Source organism: Lissotriton vulgaris, chromosome 7 (assembly GCF_964263255.1).
Source record: "Lissotriton vulgaris chromosome 7, aLisVul1.2, whole genome shotgun sequence".
Taxonomy (NCBI): Eukaryota; Metazoa; Chordata; class Amphibia; order Caudata; family Salamandridae; genus Lissotriton; species Lissotriton vulgaris.
In genome coordinates, this window is record NC_141695.1 from 820,914,548 (window position 1) to 820,938,525 (window position 23,978).

At 46.4% G+C, this 23,978-nt stretch overlaps 1 protein-coding gene across 1 annotated transcript in view; it reads left to right on the forward strand.

The window, feature by feature from the left end:
* The window catches only part of DNAH17 (dynein axonemal heavy chain 17), a 15,539,113-nt gene that overhangs the window by 12,821,835 nt on the left and 2,693,300 nt on the right, over nucleotides 1-23,978 (forward strand). The window lies entirely within an intron of this gene.

Here is a 23,978-nt window from a genome sequence, read left to right on the forward strand (position 1 = left end):
CCCAATACACTAAAGCCTGTCTGGGGAGGTGCCAGCACCTCCCTGGACAGGAAACCTATTGTCCAGGCCTCCCCTGCCGGAGTTTCATCCAGCAGCAGGAGGGCAGACTCGTGTCTGTGGCAGCAGCATCCATTTTGTGATGATGGGGCTCTGTTTAACTTTAACCGGGTTTCCCAGTGTGTACATTTCTTCTCCCTCTAGAAGGGTGGAATGCTACCCCATGCCAGAACTGGCGGGTGGGTAGTATTCCAAAGTGTTTGACACCTTACACAATATGTTTTGATAAAGCCAAACTAAAGTTAGCATTAACCGCGAGGATTATAATGCACTTAAGAGTATATGGTATGGCTGTATCATAGAACAGCTATAAGGAGATGGTTGCAAAAGCTGCAGAGGGGCTCAGCTCATGCTAGGGCACCTGCTCACACAAAACCAAGCACTCTGCCTTCAGGATTGTCAAGGCCTGCTGCAGTGTAGTTCCTATATTCCCAATAGGCTCTGCGCATTGGAATAACATATACTATAGTTTAGACGTAGGACTGAGGTCGACTAGGTCTCTATCGTATATATTAAACTTAATTGTGAGTGCCAGCAAGCTCAGAGGTCACTAGAAACTTTCTCGAATTAATAAGAGGGGATTAGTTTCTGACAACCGCATAAACATGACAACTTTGTTTCCCAAGAATAAGAAATCAATCTCTAGAGTTGCGGAAACAATAGATAACTATTTTACTCAGTCAATCGTGCATGCTTCGTTTCACCAGAGGTGCTGAGAAAATAGAGAGACGGGCGTTTTCAATAAAAGGTATTTATTGAACAGTCTTCTATCTCAAGCATAAGAAATGTTAACCCATTGTCCGCTACAGAGAGAGTTTTCTCTAACTTAATACGATCAATTTCTCGTATTCTTTCTGCAGTTTCATTTGTGTTATTTTCCAAGCTTCGTTGTACGCGGCGTATATACTGGCGTATATGAAACGTTTTTGATGTGGTTTGCGAGGCCCCATTAAGAAATCTCACAAATCATTGCCTTCTTTAAGTAAAGATAAGTGTTGTTTGATTTCTGGAAGTGTAGATTTCTGTAGCCATTCAAGGCATAGCTTTCCTACACTATAAGTAGTTACTATCCCTGGATGTTGTCTCTGGGAGTATCTTGGATCTGGCTTATTCACTTTGAACCCTTGTGTTTTGTTCAGGAATCTATCTTGACAGTTATTAGTGTCTGTGGGCCATATTAACCATTTTTTCCAATCAGGATTGGTTCTGTTGTGTTTTAAAATATATGGTACGTCTACCTCCTTTTCTGTAGTATGATTACTCTCAGATGTGGGTTTAGGTATAGACGGTTTATTTAAATCTTGTATCTTAGCCAGGCCAAGACAAGAAGTTCGTTGAACAGTGTCATTTAAAAACATTATTTGTTCTGGTATAATGCAGGCTCTGAACAGGGCTTCTAAACCTTGCACCTGCCAGTTTTTCATGCCCCAGACAGTTTTTGTTTAAATGTTGTCTTTCCAAAAGTCAAAATCTAGTGTAGACAGCTGAGCATAAAAGTTTGCAGAATACATTTGTTTAGTATTGGTCAACATTGTTTTCATTCCTGTCTCATTTACATTTTTTAAATAAAACGTTTCTGGATTTCTCACATTAAAACCTGAGAAGTATGGAAACTTTTCATAAAATGTTTTTGAGCTGCCTTTTGGCGGCATTGGACAATGTTCCCATTGATTATACATAAAAACATTCCTAGGGCTTGCAGATTTAGGCAAATAATGGTGACCATAATGATTAAAACAATACATTTGTTCATAATCTGATGACCCTGCAGACATTTCTACTTCTGACATCATATTATTAATAGTCTCAAAGTCCCAATCATCAGAAAATGTGCTAGGTGATACAAAGTCACTCAAAGAAACATTGAACTGGTGTGGAATCTTCAGCATCTCCACCGGGCCATAGATGTCATAATCAGTTCTGTCCCACGCTATACCACCAGGTATGGGAATGGCTGTGATGTTCACTGATGAGAGGTCTCTTCGTTCACGATGAGATGATTTGTGAGGTTTCAGGACCAAGTTGATTTTCTGACTTGCTGTGTCCATTGTACTGTATTTTCCATCTATCATTTTTCCCAAGCTGAAAACCAGAATGAGCCAGAGCAGGAGGAAAAGTACACCTAACACAATCCAAAATTCAATCCATGGTGAAACCAGATATGTTTTAGCCAACAGAGTTGGCTAATGACATACATATTTTTTTATGAATGTACAGAGTTGGAAATCTTTTGGGAAGAGGTGGGGGATACTCTGTTGGGAGTTTTTAAGACCAGGGTGGAGGTTAATCTCTCCCTGGTCTTATTTGGAGATGATAATCTTTTCTGTCAGACTGCTTCACGGCAGGAGAAAGGTTTGCTATTATATATGAACCTATTGGTGAGGAGAGACATCTGCAGGAGATGGAAAGATCCCCTCCCCCCGAAAAGAGAGGACTGGCTTAAAGCATCATTTGTCATGGCCTGGATGGAGTATGAGGGTGTAGAGGACAAGCCATCTAACATCTGGCATCCTCTAATGAGTTGGGAACGAAATCTAAGACTCACCCAGTTGGTCCAATGATTACATCATGTCCCCGTACTAAAAGGGGATAGGTCAGGTGACCCAAGTGAATGCGGTAAGCCAAGTGGTCCCCAGTTATAGAATATGGCTGTACAAGTTCTGCAACGGCTTGACAAGGTGAGATGAGGACAAAAAAAAAAAAGAAACCAGATATGTTTTTTCAAGTTGATGAAAGAGTTCTGTTATTTTTTCTTTGAAAGTTTTATTTGCTGGTGTTTCTTCAGGTTCACTGGGATCCTCAGAGAAGGTATCAAAGTTGATAAAATAGCCAGAGGCAGTACTGTCAATTGTTGGAATTGCATCAGGATTGTTATTATTCTTTGGAACTGCTTCTTCCTTTGTCATATTGGTATAGTCAGAGGCTACATCATTGTAGACAGGTGTGTCTTGACGAACTGTTATTTGGGTCTCAAGAGGCACAAGTTCCATGGCTTTGTTACATAGTCCTTCTTTTCTTACTGCAAGTTTATCAAAGGTGATAATTCTCTCAGTTTGAACCTCTTGGATAGTAGCGAGATTTGGTCTTCTGCTACATCTTGGGAGTCCACTGGGCCTACTACTTATTATTGGCCACATGTTGTGGTTTGACCAGGTCGATGGACACAAATCTGTTATCCCTTTTACCAGCAAGGGGCGCTAGTACTACTGATCTTGTTCCTTGGATTGCCAAAACAGGTACTGCTTTTCTGTAAGAAGGCCCAAATTTCTTCTTTACCGCAATCTTTTCCTTGACTAGATCCCCAATCTTTGGAATCCAGACAGGCCTTGCTGGGACAGGTGGTTTTTCTTCAGTGGTCGTTGGATTCTGTGCTGTGTTACTCAGACTTCTTCTTGTTTCATTTAAGTCCTGCAAAACAGCCAAACGATCTTTGACATCAAAGGGTTTTTGTTCCACCACTGAAGTTTGACAATCGGGGTCTTCGATTATCATTCTAGTACCAAACAGTAATTCATATGGAGTGATTCCAGTACCGCATTACCCTCAGAATGGAAGGGACTAGAATACCGCAATGCAACGCCCAGGCTTGCCATTGCTTCTTTGTAAGCTTGAGAGCTAAACGCAGGACTCTGGTCAGAATGTAGCGTGCCGATTGCGTATATGCCGATAAAGACTCACAAATCCTTTATAACAGTTCTGGCGTCAGCCGAGAGCTGGGGCCACATCCAAATAAATCTTGTCCTAGTAGTTGTGGGACCGCATCTGTCCATGGTGACGTCTGTGTGTAGATAGCCTAATGCTGTCTAGCAATGGTATCTGAACTGGGCTAGCTACACTGTAGACAGGTATCTGGTGGTCATCAAAGCTGTGATATCTGTAACAGGTATCACAGTTTATTCCAAATTCGTAAACTTGGACGCTCATTCCTGACCACCAGTACTTCTCTTCCAATTCTATTAGAGATTTCAAGATCCCTTGATGTGTCAGACCCTCTCCCATATGAGCTTCTTGAACCAAATAAGCTCTCCGCTTCCGGTTTGGAATTACTCTGTCCCCCACTCCAGGGATTCGAGCAAAAGGAACGGAGTTTGCATCAATTATTTATGTGTACGTGAGTGGATAGTTTAGAGGTAAAGCTGCATGATTGCCTTCCATTGAGGCTTTTACTGCTAGTAATGTTTCACCGTCTATTACTCTTTTTGAGCAAGCGATTGTAGCTACGGAAGCCGTTCGCACAGCTGCTTTCACGGCTTCATCAGCCAATGAATTCCCTGCAACGTGAACGCCATCACGCTGATGACTCAGTGTATGAATCACGTGAGTCTTTTGTAGGTCTTTCTGCAAAAGAACTACTTGGTCCCAAAGCAATTTATGCTTAATTGTGCCACCTTTTGAATTTTTGAACCCATTTTTAACCCAGCTCTGCAAGTGTTCGTTGTAAGATTCAACGCAGAAATATGAATCGCACACTATTAGTGTGTGGAATCCTCGATCGGTATTTTCAAGCGCCATCTTGAAAACCTGTAGTTCAGCTCACTGAGCTGTACAGTCTTCGAGTGATTGAGTTTTAGTGACCATAGGTCTAAATTTACTTTCGTGCAAGCGACTTTTAACAATCGTGCACGCAGCACTATAGGCTTGTTTATCCCCAATTGCGGGCTGTGCTGATCCGTCTGTATAGATTATACATCCGTAATGTTCTAGAGGTAGAATCTCGGTCGGCAGAGGACATTCGTGTTCGTATTGTAAAAATTCTTGCGTTTTCAAGTAGGGGTCAAAAACGTATTCAACGTCTGTTGCAGCAAGAGAGTTAACCCTTTGTACCCATCTTGGATGTAAAGCTTTTGCATTTGGAATGCTTGCTTTCCTCACTGCCTCTAAGGCAGGTACAGGTGTGACGATCATTATTCGTTTTCCCTGTGCGAGAGCTCCCTCTGTCGTGTTCTTATCTAGGACCCTAATTCGATATTCCCGATTTATGCTCTTGTGAGGTTATAATCAATAATGTCCTGACAAAGGCATAAGAATCAGATTCATATTCAGTAACAGCCCATGCAATCCAAAGCACAGCACGGCTACTTTCATCGACTCCTAGAAAGCACAACGCGTTCTTTAAACAAACCAAGCCTCCAGCAGCCCGGGAAACCCCCCCCCCTGCTTTTGTTTTGATTTGAACAAGAACTCCTGAAGCCCTGCAAGAACTGTTAGTTCTTGGTGACGTCTTATGTCCAACCTTACGTCAAACCCGGCACCTTTCAGGTATAAAATACCAACAGTTGCCTTAAGCAAACACACAGTGGTTTGGAGCAGAGCGGCCATCTACTTGCCCGAGAGCCCAGCTGATGCGAGTACCCGCGGAAGCCGCCCCTCCTGTTTGACGCACTGAGAGAGACGCTGTCTTTTTCTCCAGCCGAGAAAATCCAGCTCCGGTGTTTCCAGCCTACCCTTACAGGTTGCTGGGATATCGAGTCCTGAGGAAAGAGATACCAGACCTCCCACATTCTATTACCAAGGTACGGAGCTGACTAAACCCTTAGGAGAATTCTTGATGCAGATTCTTGGCAAAATTATCTTAACCAACTTAACTTAACATCGCTACTTACTTGTCCCTTCCCATGTATTAGGCTTAGGTCAGGTACACCAGGGTAGGCCTAGTTAGAAGCACCAGTTGAGCCTTTTAGTCAATATATTTCTGTATGTATAAATTTTATCCATTTTAAAGTATCATAGGGCTAAGAAACCATATCAATGCTTTTACAGTATTATTTCATAATACTACTTTTACTGTACGCACTTTACTTTAAGTATTGCAATTGTGGCAATTCATTTCTCTTGCATGAGAAGGAAGACTGCTCAATAAATAACACCTTTTATTGAAAACGCTCGTCTCTCTATTTCTCTGCATTCTGGTGAAACTAAGTATGCACTGCTGACTGAGTGAAATATCTGTCTATTGTTTTCACACGACTCTAGAGATATACTCTTATTCTGAGGGAGCAAAGTTGTCATGTTTATGCGGTTGTCGGAAACTGAATCCCTTCTTGTCTGAGCCAGGGAAGGTTATCCATCCCTCTTCATTCGAGAACGTTTCCAGTGACCTCTGAGCTAGCTGGTGCAAACCTAAATTAAGTTTAACATAGTCAGTAGAGACCTAGATGACCTCAGTCCTACGTCTACACTGTTGTTTATGTTATTCCAATGCGCAGAGCCTATTGGGAAAATAGAAACTACACTACACCTCTTTTGCTACTGCAGTTTGAACAGCTGTCAGATTTTTTTTTGTCGTTGTGAATTTTATTTCAGCTTGTGTGTACAAGTGTGATTTGTATGCTATTGGTACCTTTTCACCTTCATTAAAGGTTAGGTATGTGAATCTGTATCTTCCTGGGATGATTCGATCACAAGGTTGCGCACACTGACCCTGGTGTCTGCAGGTTCAACTTGAATGGATTCATTCAAGTCCACTGTCTCCAGATGATCCTTCAGGATCTTGCGAACTATAGTGACTTCTGCTGCGCTGTCTAGCATTGTCTGAGCCCACTCCCCGTTCTTGAGTTGTGTCCTCAGGATCCTCAGCATGTCTGATCTTTACGCTTGCTACCTTCTTTTTGGTGAATTGAGTTTTCTTATTTTTTGGAACGTGCTGTTCTTCTTTGGACTTCACGCGTTCCTCTTTCTGTTCTGATTGCCCTCTCCTCTCGGATTTCTGAGAGGAAGTCTGAAAGGTACTAGAGGAACGTGTATCAGTATCTTGATATCTATCAGGTTTTCTTAAAGTATCCCTATTTCTAAGGTTATACCTTTTTTCAGAGGGCTCCCGTTGGGGAGATCTTCCTCTGGACTGAGAACGTTTCTCTTTATGAAGTGTCTGTTTAGTATTTTCCCACTTCTTTTTAGGAGTAGTGAGATTATTTTTAATAAACACCTTTTCAGGATTTTCTGTTAATTTGGGTTTTACTGGTTTCCCACCCAAACTATCTCTTCCTAATTCTTCATAAGATTTTTCAATAATTCTAGCAAGCTCATATGGTCAGTCTGTTATCTCTGTTTATTTTAACTTTTGGCAGATTGCCACGGATGCTGCTTCACATCTAATGTTAGCTAATATTATAGCTGAGACCTGTTTGAAATCTTTCAGTAATTTCATACCTAGATTTAAGGGCGGTTCTGGACCGTATTCATTTTGAATCTGCCTCAGAACATCTGGTATTACCGCCATAGACGGGACACCATGTGTTTTTGTGTAGATTGAAGCAAAGACTGTACCCCAAGTGTCACAGTCCTCCACTTGTGGTGCTATCCCCATTGGTAAACAGATTGTCAGAATTCTGTGTTTCTCATGAGGTGTACTATCAGGAAATACTGCCTCTATTTGAGTACTTTTCTGAGCTAGCCAGAACGGAATTTGTTCCCTCTTTGTGGGCAATTTACCAATGACTAATTGTATAGTCTGTGGTGTGATTTTGTTTGTATTCCCCTGGTGAGGGGTGTGCTGTGGAATCCTTACAGCCGAATGGACTGTTAAAGTCCTAATGACATATTGAACCAATTGTCTGTGTATTTTAATTAACTGTTTCAGCTGAGCTAACAGTTCTAGACCTGTCATTCCGTTAATGTCAGGATGTGGTGTGTAGCTGGCCAGTACCGGCCATGTTGCTCCTGGTCTACCTAGTGGTCCGAGCCTGGTAATGTGATTTTGATGTTTTAGGGTGCCTTTAAACCAGAGCTGATGCTCTTGGTAAGTTAATGGAATTTCAACGTCCTCGAAAGGGACGTATTCCGCTAGAGGTTCCTCTACTTTGTAATAGTGGAACTCGTGTGTTACCGGATTTGCTGTAGGAAACAGAATCCATGAATACAATTCCTCTGTTTGCTGATATTCATGTGCCTCTATAACAAAGATTACTTTACCACCTCTCGATGATACTCCATTTTCTATATGTTTTATAGTTATGGTTTTCCTTATATTCGCCGGAATGAATATTGCATCCGGGTAATTTTGTTGGAGATTTGTGTCATCTAAGACTGCTTGAGCTGCAGCTGTTGTTAATTCTTCTTCACTCTCTGTCATTTTATTGACTGAAAGTTAGCAGAGCAAGTTTCAAGGAAACAAAGATTAGGTGCACAATATTTTGGAACACTGCATCCTTCAAAGTTGAACAAACCAAAAACTAATACATAGGATTTTCGTCCTACTCAGTTTAGGCGGATATTAACCTTTTACCCACTCCAGACGTCTATTGGAATATTTTACAGGAAGAAAGGGGTCTGTGTGAAAAGCACGACTGAGTTACTCTAGTATCTAGCGTTAAATTATCGCCTTACCAAACGTTGGGCGCCATGTAGAGTAGTTCCTATTTTCCCAATAGGCTCTGCGCATTGGAATAACATATACTATAGTTTAGACGTAGGACTGAGGTCGACTAGGTCTATATCGTATATATTTAACTTAATTGTGAGTGCCAGCTAGCTCAGAGGTCACTAGAAACTTTCTTGAATAAACAAGAAGATTAGTTTCTGACAACCGCATAAACATGACAACTTTGTTTCCCAAGAATAAGAAATCAATCTCTAGAGTTGCGGAAACAATAAATAACTATTTTACTCAGTCAATCGTGCATGCTTCGTTTCACCAGAGGTGCTGAGAAAATAGAGAGACAGGCGTTTTCAATAAAAGGTATTTATTGAACAGTCTTCTTTCTCAAGCATAAGAAATGTACTGCTACAATCGTAATACTGGTTATAAAGTACAAGGTGTATAATACAAAAAGTATTATAAAGTAGTTCTGTAAAAGCATGATATGGTTTCTAAGCCATAAATTGCCTTAAATCATATACAATACATACAGTGATAAAATAATGACTAAAGTACTCGACTGGTGCTTCTAAAATACGCCTACCCCGTTGTTCCTAACCTAAGTCTAGTACGAGGGAAGAAGTAAGTGAGGTGTAGCTCAAGTTTAGTATTCTTTGCCAAAAATCTATTCCAAGAATTCTCTAAGGGTCTAATCAGCTCCGTACCTTGGTTTAGAATGAAGGAGGTCTTGTATCTCCCTCTCAGGACTCGATTTCCCAGCAACCCGCAAGGGTAGCCTGGAAACACTGGAGCTGGATTTCTCGGCTGGAGAAAAGACAGCGTCTCTCAGTGCGTCAGCTGGAGGGTCGGCTTCTTTCGGCACTTGCTGCTGCAGGGCATCGGGCAAGTAGTTAGTCGATCTGCTCCAAACCACTGTGTGTTTGTCTGGGCAAATGTAGGCATATTTATACTTTGAAGGTGCCGAGTTTGACGTATGATTGGACTTAATAACGTCACTCAAAGACTCAGTTCTTTGAATATTCCATGATTTCCTAGATAAATTAGCATTCAGGCGAGGGGAAGTCCCTAGCTGCTGAAGGCGGGTTTCTCTAAGAAATCGTTGTTGATTCTTGGAACTTAGTGGAAGTAGCCATGCCGTATTTGGGCTGTATAGGCTTAGTCCAAATATGGTAACGATTTCTATGCCTATATAAGGATCGGGTAATTTATACCTATATAAGGGCATGAATCAGGAAAGTTACACTAGGGTCCTAGATTCATTTACAACACTGCCATAGGAGTGACTTATAGGTTACTATTTGTCTATATATAAAGTTAGATATAGATATACTATATATAAGTAATGGGGTGCATACACCACCTTACCCAGGCTGCAAGTGCAGACCTGTGGTGTCAGTTTGGAAGGCTAACCAGGGGTGGCACAATACATGCTTCAGCCCCTGGTAGGCCTCTGGGGTACCTATGCCCTGGGTACCTAAGGTACCATATACAGGGACTCATAAGGGTGACCCAGTAACCAATTTGGTTTGCACCTAAAGTACATGATATCAATTTAGAGAGAACAGCTAGGCTGGGGGCCTGATTAGCAGGGCCACAGCCATACTAAAATCGATAAACCAGTGAAACACAGCAAAAAGTGGGGGTAACCATAGCAAGCAGACCCTACTCTCCTACATAACCCCCCCAAAAATGCTGGGACATTAAACTAACCTTGACCAGTTGAGTCTTCATGTTCTAAGAGGAAATATCTGGAGAGTCCAACTGCAGTGGCATGGTTACTCCCAGGTCTATGTTCCACTGTATAGTCCATCGCCTGTAAGGAAATGGACCACCTGAGTAGTTTGGGATTTTCACCCTTCATCTGTTGAGCCACAAGAGGGGCCTATGGTCTGTCTGAACTGTGAAGTGAGTACCAAACAAGTATGGCCTCAGCTTCCTCTGAGCCCTAACCACAGCAAAGGCCTCCCTCTCAATAGCTGACCAACGTTTCTCTCTAGGGGTCAGCCTTCTGCTAATAAAAGCTACTGGCTGGTCCTGACTTTCTTCATTCAATTGTGATAGCACAGCCCCTACCCCCAACTCAGAAGCATCTGTTTGAACAATTAATTATTTGGAGTAGTTAGGACTTTGCAGAATTGGTGCAGTGCACATGGCCTGCTTCAGGTCATCAAATGCCTTTTGACAGCTGCCTGTCCATTGAACTTTCTTAGGCATTCTTTTAGAAGTTAAGTCATTCAGGGGTGTCACTATGGAACCATACCCCTCGACAAATCTCCTATAGTACCCACTCCATTATGGTCTGGATTTTGCTCTGCAGTGGTTGAACCTGGCCTCCACCTACAAGGTGGCCCAGGTACACAACCTGACTCTGCCCTATTTGGCACTTAGCAGCCTTGATAGTTAGGCCTTCTTTTTGCAGGGCCTCCAAAACATTTTTTCAGGTGGATCAGGTGATCTTCCCAGGTGGAACTAAAGACAAAATACTGGAGAAAGGCCTAGGATTTGATCCCACGACATCCCTTGACAAATGTAATTTAAGATGCGAATTGGGAGAATTCTTCCGCAAAATTAGACTGAAAACCTTCTTCAAAGATAAAGATGAAGCCAACACTGTAGGCAATTACACAGACTTAAAGAACATGTCAACTTTTGTACCACCTACGAACCTTATGCCACCTGAAATTTTAGCCTTTGAGGAAGCAGTAGTGAAGGAAATTGAATCACTGCCACAGAACATGACGACATATAACAATCTGAGTAGAAGAGAAAGAATGGCACTGGAAAGCTTGAGGAGAAATGCGGCTATAACTATTAAGCCGGCTGATAAAGGTGGAGCTACAGTGATACAGGACACAGAGGCATACAAAACTACATGAGAAGTTCTACCAAAAAATAAACAGGGATCCAACTGAAAGGCTAAGAAAGACCATCAGCGCAGCAACATTGGATGCATTGGAGAGGGGGTGGATTTCTAAGAAAGAACACAAATTCCTTAACCAACAAGAACCTAGGATTTCGTTGTTCTATACAATCCCCAAGATCCATAAAGGGAAAGTACCACCACCGGGTAGACCCATAGTATCCGGCTGTGGATCAATTTTGGAGCCTCTTTCACAGTACACTGACTGGTTCCTACGTCCTTTGGTCAAACGTATCAAATCTTATGTACAAGACACAAAGCATCTACTAAATCTGATTATGGATATCGAATATGACCCTGACCAGCACATCTTGGTGTGCCTCGACGTGGAGGCATTATACACTAATATCCCACAAATTGAAAGTATAGAAGTGGTCCAGAATTTACTTCAGAATGAAGAATGGGAATGGTCAGCCCCCGTCGAATGGATTGTTTACCTCATAAGACTCGCATTGACAGAAAACCTTTTCAAATTTGAAGATCAAATGTACCTGCAAACCCATGGTACTTCTATGGGTAGTACTTTTGCCCCAAGCTTAGCTTGCGTGTACATGAGCAATTTTGAAAATCATAACATCTGGGCTCCCAACCCCTACACAAGTAACATCTGTAGGTGGTTCAGGTATATAGATGACGTTTTGCTGATATGGAAGGGGGACGAGATATCTCGGCAGAATTTCGAACAATGGATAAACAATCTTAACCTCTACCTTCGGTTCTCAATGAACCACAACAAGAAAACAGTACCATTCTTGGACATAAATATTCTTGCCAGGGATGGGAGTTTGTCCAGTTCCCTTTACACCAAGCCCACTGATAAGAATAGCCTCTTAAGGTTTGACAGTGCACATCCTAGAAGCCTAAGAGAGAATTTACCTGTGGGTCAATTCTTGCGAATTCGCAGAAACTGTTCCGATGTCAAGGATTTTGAAAAGGAGGCAGACATTTTGACAAACAAATTAAAACAGAAGAAGTACCCACCAAGAATAATTGAGAGTGCCAGGAAACGAGCACGAAACACACCAAGGGAATCTCTACTCGAAAAAAATTAAAAAGCAGAACCACAACAACTAATATGTGTAACCACATTTAATTCCTCGTCAAATCAGATCAAAAAAATCATAAACAAAAAATTGAATATTTTGACATCCAATAACCTGGAATATGAAAAACCAATGTTTTCTTTTAAGAGGAGTAAGAGTCTAAAAGACTCACTTGTGCATACTAACAGTTTCAAACCAGCGACAAATACACAAACAACACTTTGGAATACCACTCCAGTGATGGGACACTACCCGTGTGGCACATGTGTGGTGTGTGAATTTACTGAACACACCACACATCTAGATCTCGGCCTTAATACACCTTGGGAACAAAGATGCCACACAAATTGCAACTCGGAGGCAGTAATTTATTTGGTCAAGTGCCCGTGTCAATTGTCCTATGTGGGAATGACTTCCCGCAAGATAAAAATACGTATCAGCGAACACCGCAGTACAATAAGAAGAGCAGTTACTGCTACTAGACTTACAGCACACTTTGTTGAAAAAAATCACAAGGACACTGATATAAAATGGACAGTAATTGAAAAAGTTAAACCAGGCAATAATCTACAAAAGATACTATTAGAGAAAGAACAGAGATGAGTCTATCATCTTAAGACTCACATATCAGGCCTTAATGACTCAATACCATGGGCTCAATTGAGAAAATGACATTGTGATATGATAGACCATGAACCGGAAGAAAATGATACCAAAACACTCTGGAACATCTATATATCTGAATAGACTATGCTGAGAACATTGGATACCTGATCATGAATAGAACTGAGTGATCATTTACATTCAGTTCATAACATCATGTTTCAATCTTTAAGTACAATGTACATGTGACACCTTCTGTTTATGATTGTACCCTACCATTACCATACATAAGTAATTGAATACTTGTTAACAGTGTAGGAGACTAGACATTGTGGCTGCACGAAGTTCAATTTGGCCAGAATATAACACACGAGGCGTCCCTTTTTGCTACTTGAAATGATTATTCCAAATGAGCCAACCACTGCATTGAATATGTATTTACATACTTCCTCATAATTCACAAGGGGTCTTGTATAATATTGAGTTATTGCCCTGGCATAGAACAAACCGAGGTGTCCAGTACCTAACACCTAACTTTCATGAAAATTTTCAAAATATTCTTTAAAACGGTTCCTTATATCTGTCAACCAATAGGTGCTGTTGAGACAGCAAGATAAGGAAAATAATTTATATTTGAAACTGTTCATGAATATATATGAGCCGGCACTAATCAGCTTATGTCAATATTCAATTTATACAAAATAAACCCTCCCGGTTTTTACTGCACTTCCGGTCATTTACACGGAAAATCAGGCATAATACTACAATCTCCATGATCCTTGTAGGATGAGGACGGGCTTACTTCCGGTTGTACGTCATACTCATGACGCGCAACACGGAAATAAACAGAGCTTTTGCCTGCATCGGCTGGAACAGCAGCTACAAGCCGGCGAGCAGGTCTGTTTTATTCCGGTAGGGAACATCCTCTAAACAAGTAAGTGTTGATTCTCCTTGAATAACAGCGGATTTCTACGAGCTTCACTTAGCCCCGCTGGAGCTTTTCTTGCAACGCTAGACCCACTTATGCTTAAGATCGATACCTAATTTTGAACCACACTTTAATTAGGAGAGTATGCCCTAACGTCCCGTTTACTGAGATGCCTACGCCCAACATAATTTGGGTAAGTGAAAATGCGAACCACCAACTGTTGCATGGATATATGTCTACAGAGTGTTATATATGAATGCAGCACATGTATGTTTGTTTGTCTTGTGTGATTTTTACTGCAATTGAGACCTCGACCATTGTTTTGATATCTCACTTCACACTGTCACACCATTTGAGTTAAATAGAGTGTGATGTTTTGACACTAACTATTGGGTGTCATATAATGAGAATGCCACTTTATACTATATTGAGTGACATAGTATGAGAGCATTCGTGTTCTCCACCAATCGAGCATGTTCACTGAGAATTCAGCATGCCACACACAGGGATTTTACACAAATATACGGATAATGTCTGTTTTTGATAAGATCTCATATGCTACATTTTTCCACAGATGGAGTCTGGCATTTCTTACTAATAGTATTACACATACACGAGGAGAAGCTACTCTTCCCTCGCCACACTGATAGAGTAGGGAATTCCTCCTCTTAAGCATCCCCACACATAAAGGGGTTTTCTGAATCTTGCCCTGAAGAAAGTCCGGGACCTTTATGGCCTCATAAGGACTGAAACATGTCGGCACTTCACTAGGGTCATAGGACCATAAAAATCCTAATAGACCCTATTTTTATTAATTTTTTTAACAACCCAATCAGACCCATGAATAAAGGGATACCAGGGATCTGATTGAGGTATTTTATATATACCCTATTGCCTTCACTATCATAAGAGCTTCCCATAACTGTGGTTGAGCCCACCCCGACCTGTAGGAGTCGGGGTGACCCGATGATGAAGCATGACACCACTAGGGTGTGTGAGGGTAACTGAAAACAATTAGTGTTGCCCCCCTCTTCCATACACGAAGATATGGTTAGCATATAAAACACATCCCTAGTTAGCTAGTGTTTAATCCCACATCATACAGAGGTCACCTTCCTTTCCTATGTGTACCACCTACATTGAACTATCTGTTCTTTTAGTATAATGAACATTTGGATGCTAGCAGGTAGACGGGCGCTCCGCAGTAATATCAGGGAAAATGTATTATATTCACAATACAATCAATGGGTGGTGCATCTAGAGAAAGGGTGCGCATCCAATACCCAACAGAAGCTCACTTTTCATGACATTCTCTGAGCACACTAGTAAGTAATTGAAAGTAGTTACAACCAAAATATATACAAAATTCCAATAGCTGGCAATCCACTTTTTATCAAGGAAAAATAATCAAGTCCGTTCTCCAGACGTAGAATTCTCTTCAAATCTTCAAAGGTTTATTCCACAGTAACAAAAGTTCTATACATCAGTCTCTGCACTTGGATGGTACATCAGCCAACACGTGTTTCGTCGTATATTTATATCATACTTAGACTTCTTCAGGGCTCAAAATAAATAGAATTTCCTGAACATTTAATTCCTTCGTCTTGTTTAACCAGGAAAGTTATCATGAATTTTACCAAAAACACTTGTTCAGAATTCCTGTCTATAAGCTCCAACGCTTTCAATAGTATCCCCTCGTTATATATTTTCACAAAGTGGATATCATATAACAGAGGTAACTTGTTATTCCTATATTGACACAATTCTTTTTCAAAAAAACAGACTGAGGACTCAGATACACATCCTCGTAAGTGTATAAATCTCCAATGATCTCCTCTAAACTCGTAATAAATCACACGGGTATTCCAATCTACATCCCCAAAATAAGGTCTGGTCCTCCGTTCTCCTCCTTCTCGGTGGCAGCAACTATCCTTGCTGCAAGTCGGCGTTCTGCCACCGAGAAGGAGGAGAAAAAGAATTGTGTCAATATAGGAATAACAAGTTACCTCTGTTATATGATATCCACTTCGTGAAAATATATAACGAGGGGATACTATTGAAAGCGTTGGAGCTTATAGACAGGAATTCTGAACAAGTGTTTTTGGTAAAATTCATGATAACTTTCCTGGTTAAAAAGACGAAGGAATTAAATGTTCAGGAAATTCTATTTATTTTGAGCCCTGAAGAAGTCTATGTATGATATAAATATACGACGAAACACGTGTTGGCTGATGTACCATCCAAGTGCAGAGACTGATGTATAGAACTTTTGTTACTGTGGAATAAACCTTTGAAGATTTGAAGAGAATTCTACGTCTGGAGAACGGACTTGATTATTTTTCCTTGATAAAAAGTGGATTGCCAGCTATTGGAATTTTGTATATATTTTGGTTGTAACTACTTTCAATTACTTACTAGTGTGCTCAGACAATGTCATGAAAACTGTTCTTTTAGTAGGTTTATTTTGGAGTATTTGTTGTTGTAGAGTATTCGCTGGGAGGACGTACTCCATATACCCTCGCAAAATCCCCCAGGACCCCTGGATTAATTTACAGAGGCCCTTTTTTTTACGGAACTAAAGACAGCAATATCATCAAGATAAGCTGCACAGTAGTCTTCCAGGCCTGTGAGGACTTTATTCACCAACATTTGAAATGTGGCAGATGCATTTTTGAGACCAAAGGGCCTCACCACAAATTGATAATACTACTAGGGGTCGAAATGCTGTTTTTGGCTTTGCATCATCAACTAATCTGATTAGCCCGTAGCCAGCTGTTAGATCAAATGTGCTCAGAAATTTGGCAGATGCCAACTTATCTATGAGCTCATCTGCTCTAGGTATTGGATGGGCATCAGTCTTAGTCACTGCATTGAGACCTCTGTAGTCTACACAAAACCTCATCTCTCTCTTACCACCACGGGTGTGAGGTTTTGGCACCAGGACTACTGGACTAGCCAAAGGGCTATCTGAAGGTTCAATTACTCCCAATTCCGACATTTTCTGGACTTCAGTCCTGATACAGTCCCTGACAGGTTTTTAACATGCAGACTGTCCCCAGTGTCCACTTCAGGAGTGCACCAGGTAGTCTCACTTGGAGTCAGTGAAAATATAGGTCTATACTGCTGTAAAACGTGGCTGTAGTCTGTCTGCTGATGATCAGTGAGACTCGCGTCTGAGCATACCCTGCCAACTTATGGCGATCACCCTTTGTTTGCCATAAGTTGGCAGGGTATGCTCAGACGTGAGTCCCTTGCTCACTTGCCACTGAATTCAAGCAAGCCGGGCTGAAGACGGCTGAAATGCCAGAAACCGGTCCTCGGAAGCTTGTTTCCGGTCCAGGAAAGGCATGGCTTGGTAGTTCGGGCTGGACTGTTCCCATGAGGCACAGGGTCAGACTGATTTGCATATGGCCATGTCTGAACTGGGGTGGCAGAGTGGGCTAAAGAACGGTGATGGATTAAACCCAGATCTGTTGACTGGGTGTGAGTGTTTGATTGGTTCAGATGCTCTGTCCATCACCACCCCATTTTGTACCGCTACGTAAGGGGTGCCCCACCACTTTCCACCCGGGGCCACAGGCCGGCACAAGCTACCCAGTCTCTGCGTGACTGGGGACGTGGGACCCAGATCTGTGGGTCTGGGGGTCAGTGGGCGGGCCAGTCCACCTGTGCCCCCTCTGCAGCAGCCTGCAAACCTTCCTAGTCCGACCTTTCATGGCCACAAGTTGCCAGTGGGCGGCAGGATCCACAATAACCTCCCCCACTGGCACAGCATCACGTCGGACATGTGGGCTACTCCCTCACCTTTGAGACTGCCCCTCCCCCCATGCCACCTACACTCCATTGCATGTCTTAGGATAACATGGCCATTCTCTATCAGGAAGTTACGGCTTACTTGGCCAAGGGAGCTTTCGAGCGAGTCCCTGTCCCAGAAGTAGGTCATGGTTGTTACTCCACTACTTCTTGGTACCCAAGAAGGACAAAGGCCTGCGTCCTTTCTTGGGTCTCAGGGATGTCAACTGCTTCCTCCAGAAGGAGAAGTTCAAAATGTTGACATTTGCTGAGGTCCTGTCTCCCCTTGACCATTGTGGCTGGATGGTAGCGTTGGACTTGCAGGACGCCTATTTTCACATTCCCGTCCTGCCTGCCCACCGGCGTTACCTACAGTTTATGGTAGGCCACAAGCATTTTCAGTTCACCGTGCTCCCCATTGGGCTTACCAGGGTATTCACAAAAGTGATGGCGGTGGTCGCAGCTCATCTGTGCAGATCAGGGGTTCCAGTCTTACCCTAACTCGACGACTGGCTGTTGAAGGCGAGTTCGCCCCAGGCTGTCATTTCCCACCTCCAGACTATGGCGGACCTCCTGCACTCACTGGGGTTCACTATCAATGTGCCGAAGTCACACCTGATATCCTCTCAGAAGCTACTTATCATCGGAGCAGTTCTGGATACAGCGCAGTTTCTGGCTTATCCTCCCGAACAGCGAGTCAGGGATATTCGGGCTATGATACCGATGTTTCAGCCTCTATCCCGGGTTTCGGTGAGAATGACCTTGAGGCTGCTGAGCCTCATAGCCTCCTGCATCCTGCTGGTGGATCATGCAAGGTGGCATATGCAGGCTCTGCAGTGGGACCTGAAGTTCCAGTGGGCACAGCATCAGGGGAATCTTTCGATTGCGTCCAGATCTCAGAGGGCACTGCACACCAATTGCAGTGGTGGCTAATTAACCAGGATTGGGTCAACGGCAGATCCCTCTCCCTTCCCCAACCAGAGTTCACAGTGTTGACAGATCCGTCACTCCTGTGATGGGGCGATCACATGCGAGTTGCGGAGATAAGAGGCCTTTGGTCTCCAGGTGAAGTTAAGCTCCATATCAATCTGTTGGAGGGTGGGGCGTGGCTAAGCACGCAATGGCGACGGACGCTCTTGGGTAGAGCTCCGTGATCAGCTCCCCTTCCCTGAGCCGATTCTCCGTTAAATTCCATCGTGGCCGCCTGAAACTGCGAGCGGACCTCGCCGGAGCCCATTGCGGCAATTTGGCAGACTTTCGAGCTCAGACGCCGACGGGGCCGACCCCGACCTATCCTGCAGCCCTCCTGCGGGACTGGGCGCCGCCTGACCGGCGGAGCAGTCAGGGGAGACCGAGGCTTGGGCCTAGCGTACAGGCCCCAACGGACCGAATACACTGCGCTGCCTGAGACCCACGGGCCGCCCACCGCCTCACCAGGAGCACACACCGGTGGTCCGGAGGCCGCCCCGCATAGCCGCAGGAAACCAGTGACGGGCCCGGACGGAGAGGGGAACGGACGCCCCCCACCCACATCGCGGCCTCCACACGCCTGCTGCCCCGGAAAGAGGTGAGGCATAACCGGGCCCCCCCTTGGCACACCCAAAGCAGCGGGGGAGCGGGGATCGACCCAGGAAAGGCGCGGGAAGTGACGGGAGCCCCGATGGACAGAGGCCCTCCCCCGGGAAGCCACACTGCAGCCGGCACCACCCGGTGAGTCCACCACGCCCCAACAGACACAGAGGGGTCAGCGTGGAGCGGCCCCCCCCAAGCCAGACGCTGAGGACCTGAACCCCCGGCCTGGGAGTCACGTCACTGCCGGGGACGGAACGGCCGCCCCCCTTGCACCGGGGGCACACGGAGAGGCATTCAACGCTGGGCCCACCTGCGGGCCCCCTCCCACGGAGGTGGAGGCTGCCCGGGGGACAGTGAGGCACACGTGCCGGGAGGATCCGGCCTAGACAGTGACACCCGGACCCCCCGGACACACGCACCACGCACGCCTCCTCGGCCTCTGCTACACCCGGGTCGGCGAGGCGAAGCCATGGGGCGGTAGGGAGAAGACCCGCCTGACGGACCCCCCCCCGGGCGCAACACCGACGGCCTCGATTGCAGAGACAGCTGGCGACCACCAAGCCCCCTACCCAGGAGGGGAGTGATTCCGGGGGCGCCACCGGAGCAGCACAGGCGACGACTCTGCCGGACGGGCACCCCCTGCCCATGTCCGGGGGAGTGCAGACCCGCACCGGGACTGGTGGGGCCCCGCCAAAGGGGAAGACAGACAAACTGCTGCACAAAATGGCCACCGAACAATTGGCCACGAGACTGGACAGCGTGCTGGCAGCTGTGGAACGCATGGAACAGTCACTCCAGCAGACCAGAACCTCCCTGGAGTCAAAAATAGATGGTGTCGCTGTGGACCTGACCCTCCTGCGAGACGACCACAGGAAACTATCCGACCGGACCAAGACCCTGGAGTGCGCAGTGAAGGAGATTGAGCCCAAGGTCACCCAGACGGACAGGCAGGTGCAGGATCTCCTGAACAGGGTGGAGTTCCTGGAGGACAGGGCCGAGGATGCGGAAGGGAGGGCGAGACGCTACAACATCAGACTCGTGGGGGTCCCTGAAAAATGGGAGGGGAACCACCCAGCGCAGCATGTGGAAGAGTGGCTTCGGACCCTGTTACCCGAAGGCTCGCTATCGCCCCACTTCGTTGTGGAACGTGCACACCGAGTGCCGACAAGGCCCCATACCACCGGCGCTAACCCGAGACCACTGCTCTTCAGGATACTGAATTATAGGGACAGGGACACGGTGCTGCGGGAAGCAAGACGGCTGGGCGAAATACGCATAGACAATGCGACGATCATGTTCTTTCCTGATTATACCATCCAGGTGCAACGCCAGAGGCACGACTTCATGGAAGTGAAGCGGAGACTACGCACCGCGGGCCTCAAGTACTCCCTGCTCTTCCCTGCCAAACTGAGAGTGGTGGCGGGGGACAACACCTACTTCTTCGGAACCCCCGAGGAGGCCAGTGAGTGGCTGGACGGGGGCACGGACACAGCACCCAAACACTCTCGTGGAGGTGAGACAAGGTCCAGGCCACGCGGGCCGCGGCGCCGCCGCAGACACAGAACTCAACAGTCCCAACGGACGGAGGAGGGGTCGCGACACTCTCCCCCGCTGGACCAGATGCTCCAAGAACAACGCGATGCAGTCCAGAGGGTTTCCCAGCTGAGCAACCCGCCTTCCCAAGAGACGATCCTAGAGGACGGTCAGCAGACAGTACCCAGCGATGAAGATGAGGCCATATATGGGATCCCGAACTCACAGATCTCAGTGGACCTGCCTGTCGTCACGCCGCAAACCTCTGACCTGATTCACTGGTTCCGCAGGAGAAGTTTGCAAAGAGTTTGCCATGGCAGGGGGGCCGGCAGAGGCCAACTGGACAATGAAGCGCAGCTGACGCCCGCCACTGCTGGGGGTGTCTTCCTCCCCCCCTGCCTGCCGATTGAACAGTGGACATCTGGAACAGTGAGTAATGCCCCTGCGGCACTGGTGGTCGACGGGGTGGGTAATGGCGGGGTTGTCTTTCAGCATGCACCCAACCTTGGTCACCTCCATGTGCGGGCCCGGGCGGGAGGGGACTCCTCCTGATAGGGGCCCAAGGCTCACATTGCATGACACTCTGCCCCCCACCTGCAGAGACTCACACAGGCGGGGCCCCCCACGAGCAGAGTAACTCCAAGCACCGGAGCGCAGACGGTGGCCACCAGCACCCTGTATCGTAAGGCTCGGGGATGGGACTTGCTTTCCCTAACTGACTGCACATCCTCATTGCCGAGACTGTGCTTAGTGCACGTTGCCCCTTAGACTAGTAAGGTTGTTCCTCTCACTTGAGAGCATGGACGGTGGCCCGTTTTGCCACTGCCCTTTGGTATTTTAGTGGGGTTCACCCGCTGTTGGTTACTGTTATTCATTGTTTTTCCCCGCCCTAATGTCTTCCCGAACATTGCTGAGTGTACTGTGGGGGGTGGATACGAGAGAGCTGGGAGAACAGATGTGAGAGCACTTGGTGGAGCTGCTGTTAGTAGAGATGTTGGGGAGGAGTGTATACTTCCAGAATGACTACGATAAAGCTGTGTACCTGGAACATCAGAGGCATGCACGAACCTGCGCGTAGGTATCAAATATACTCCTACCTGAAAAGGCAACAAGTGCAGGTTGCACTCCTGCAGGAAACACACCTGTGTGGGGCGGAGGTGGCTGCGCTGCGACAAAGATGGAGGGGACAATTGTATGCCATTGAGTACTCCTCGTTTGCCCACGGGGCGCTATTGTGGGTAAAGCCGGGCACTCCCTTCACAATGTCAGAAGTTTACACGGACCCGGAGGGGAGGTATGTCCTGGTAAGGGGCCGCATGGATGGGCAATCAGTAGTTCTGGCGTCCATTTACGCTCCAAACACGGACTAGGGAAACTTCCTGGCACGCATTTCGGAGAAACTGGCGCCCTGGCACGGCGTCCCATGGATACTGGGAGGTGACTACAACACGGTACTGGACCCCGTGATGGACCGCTCGGTCCGGCCCAGGCCAGAAGCAACATCCCTGGGGGCCACGAGGGCACTCACACAGTGGGCGACACAGTGGGACCTGAAAGATGCATGGCGCGCGCACAATCCCGACGCTAGGGTATACTCTTATTTCTCAGGGGCGCACGCGTTGCACGTCTGCCTTGACAGATACATGGTGTCAACGGAAATGCTGCCGCACTTTACTGACTCAATACCTAGGCCGGACACATTCGGACCACAACCCACACACCCTGCACATGGCTTGGGAACGCCCGCACCCACCCATCCCTACATGGCGACTACAACCTGCTTTGCTATTAGACGCCCCCTTTAGGGACTCCCTGCAGGCCTGCGTAGCACAATACTTCACTGACAACTCGGACACAGAGTCCTCCCCGAGAGTGGAATGGGACGCCTTCAAGGTGGTGATACGGGGACACTGCCTGATCGCTCAGGGAAGCATACAGAAGAAGTTGGAGGCAGAACTACGCAGGGTAGAAGCGGACTTACTCCGCTGGGAGCAGGAGGCGATGGGTGGCACGGGAGACCGGCTGAGGGAGGCCCGAGCAGAACATGAAGCATTGCTGGAAAGACTGCGGCACGTTAACTTCGCGGCCCACTCGGCGCGAGTGCACCAATACAGTGACAAACCCGGGAGACTGCTGGCCTGGCTGGTCAGGCAGGAGACCCGCACGGAGCCAGTGTCCGCTATCCGTACAGCTGAGGGTGAGATAGTGTACACCCAAAGCAAGATACATCAAGCGTTTGTGGGGCACTACCAGGCCCTGTACAAATCACAACTGAGGGTCTCCGCGGCCTACATTGCGGATTACCTTGTAGACATCCCACTGCCATCCCTTACAGACGCACAACAGGGCGATCTAGGGGCACCATTCACCCCGGAAGAAATGCGCGAAGCCATTTTCGCACTGTCCAATGGCAAGTCCCCTGGCCCGGATGGCCTACCCGCCGAATTCTTTAAGGCATGTTCGGACACGCTGATCCCGGAGATGCTCAAACTGTACAACAATGCAATTGAGGACTCGGCGCTCCCAGACTCGCTCAATGAGGCAAACCTGGTCTCACTACTGAAGCCAGGCAGGGATGGTACGTGCATGGGGTCCTACAGGCCGTTAGCCATGCTGAACACCGACTATAAAATCTTCACCTCCCTCTTGGCCCGACGCTTGGCCTTAGAGGTCCAGACCCTGGTGCATGCGGATCAGAATGGCTTCATGCCGGCGAGGAGGACTTCCCTCAACCTGCGTTGCCTCTTCCGGGTTCAGGAACCGGCCACGACGCATTGGCCAAGATCGGGGTGTCTAGTCTTGGACCTGGAGAAGGCTTTTGACTCTGTGGAGTGGCCGTACCTAGGGGCGGTATTGGATAGATTCGGAGTAGGAGATGCCTTCGCAGACATGGTCGGACTACTTTACCAGAGGCCCAGTGTCCGAGTGCGGACGGGCGGGCTGCTATCGGAGAGGGTTTTCTCTCTGGCCATCGAACCCCTGGCGGCTCTACTACGGGACAGAGGAGCGGAATGGGGGATCCCGCTGGCCGATGGAATACACACGCGGACGACCTGCTGCTCTATGTGCGAAACCTTACCGCGGTGCCCGCCGCTCTGTCGGACATTTTCCGGACCTTCGAGGAGGTGTCGGGCCTCAGGGTCAACTGGACCAAGTCCGGAGTATACTCGTTCAGCCAGGACCTGGGGGAGTGTGATGTGCACCTTGGAGGAG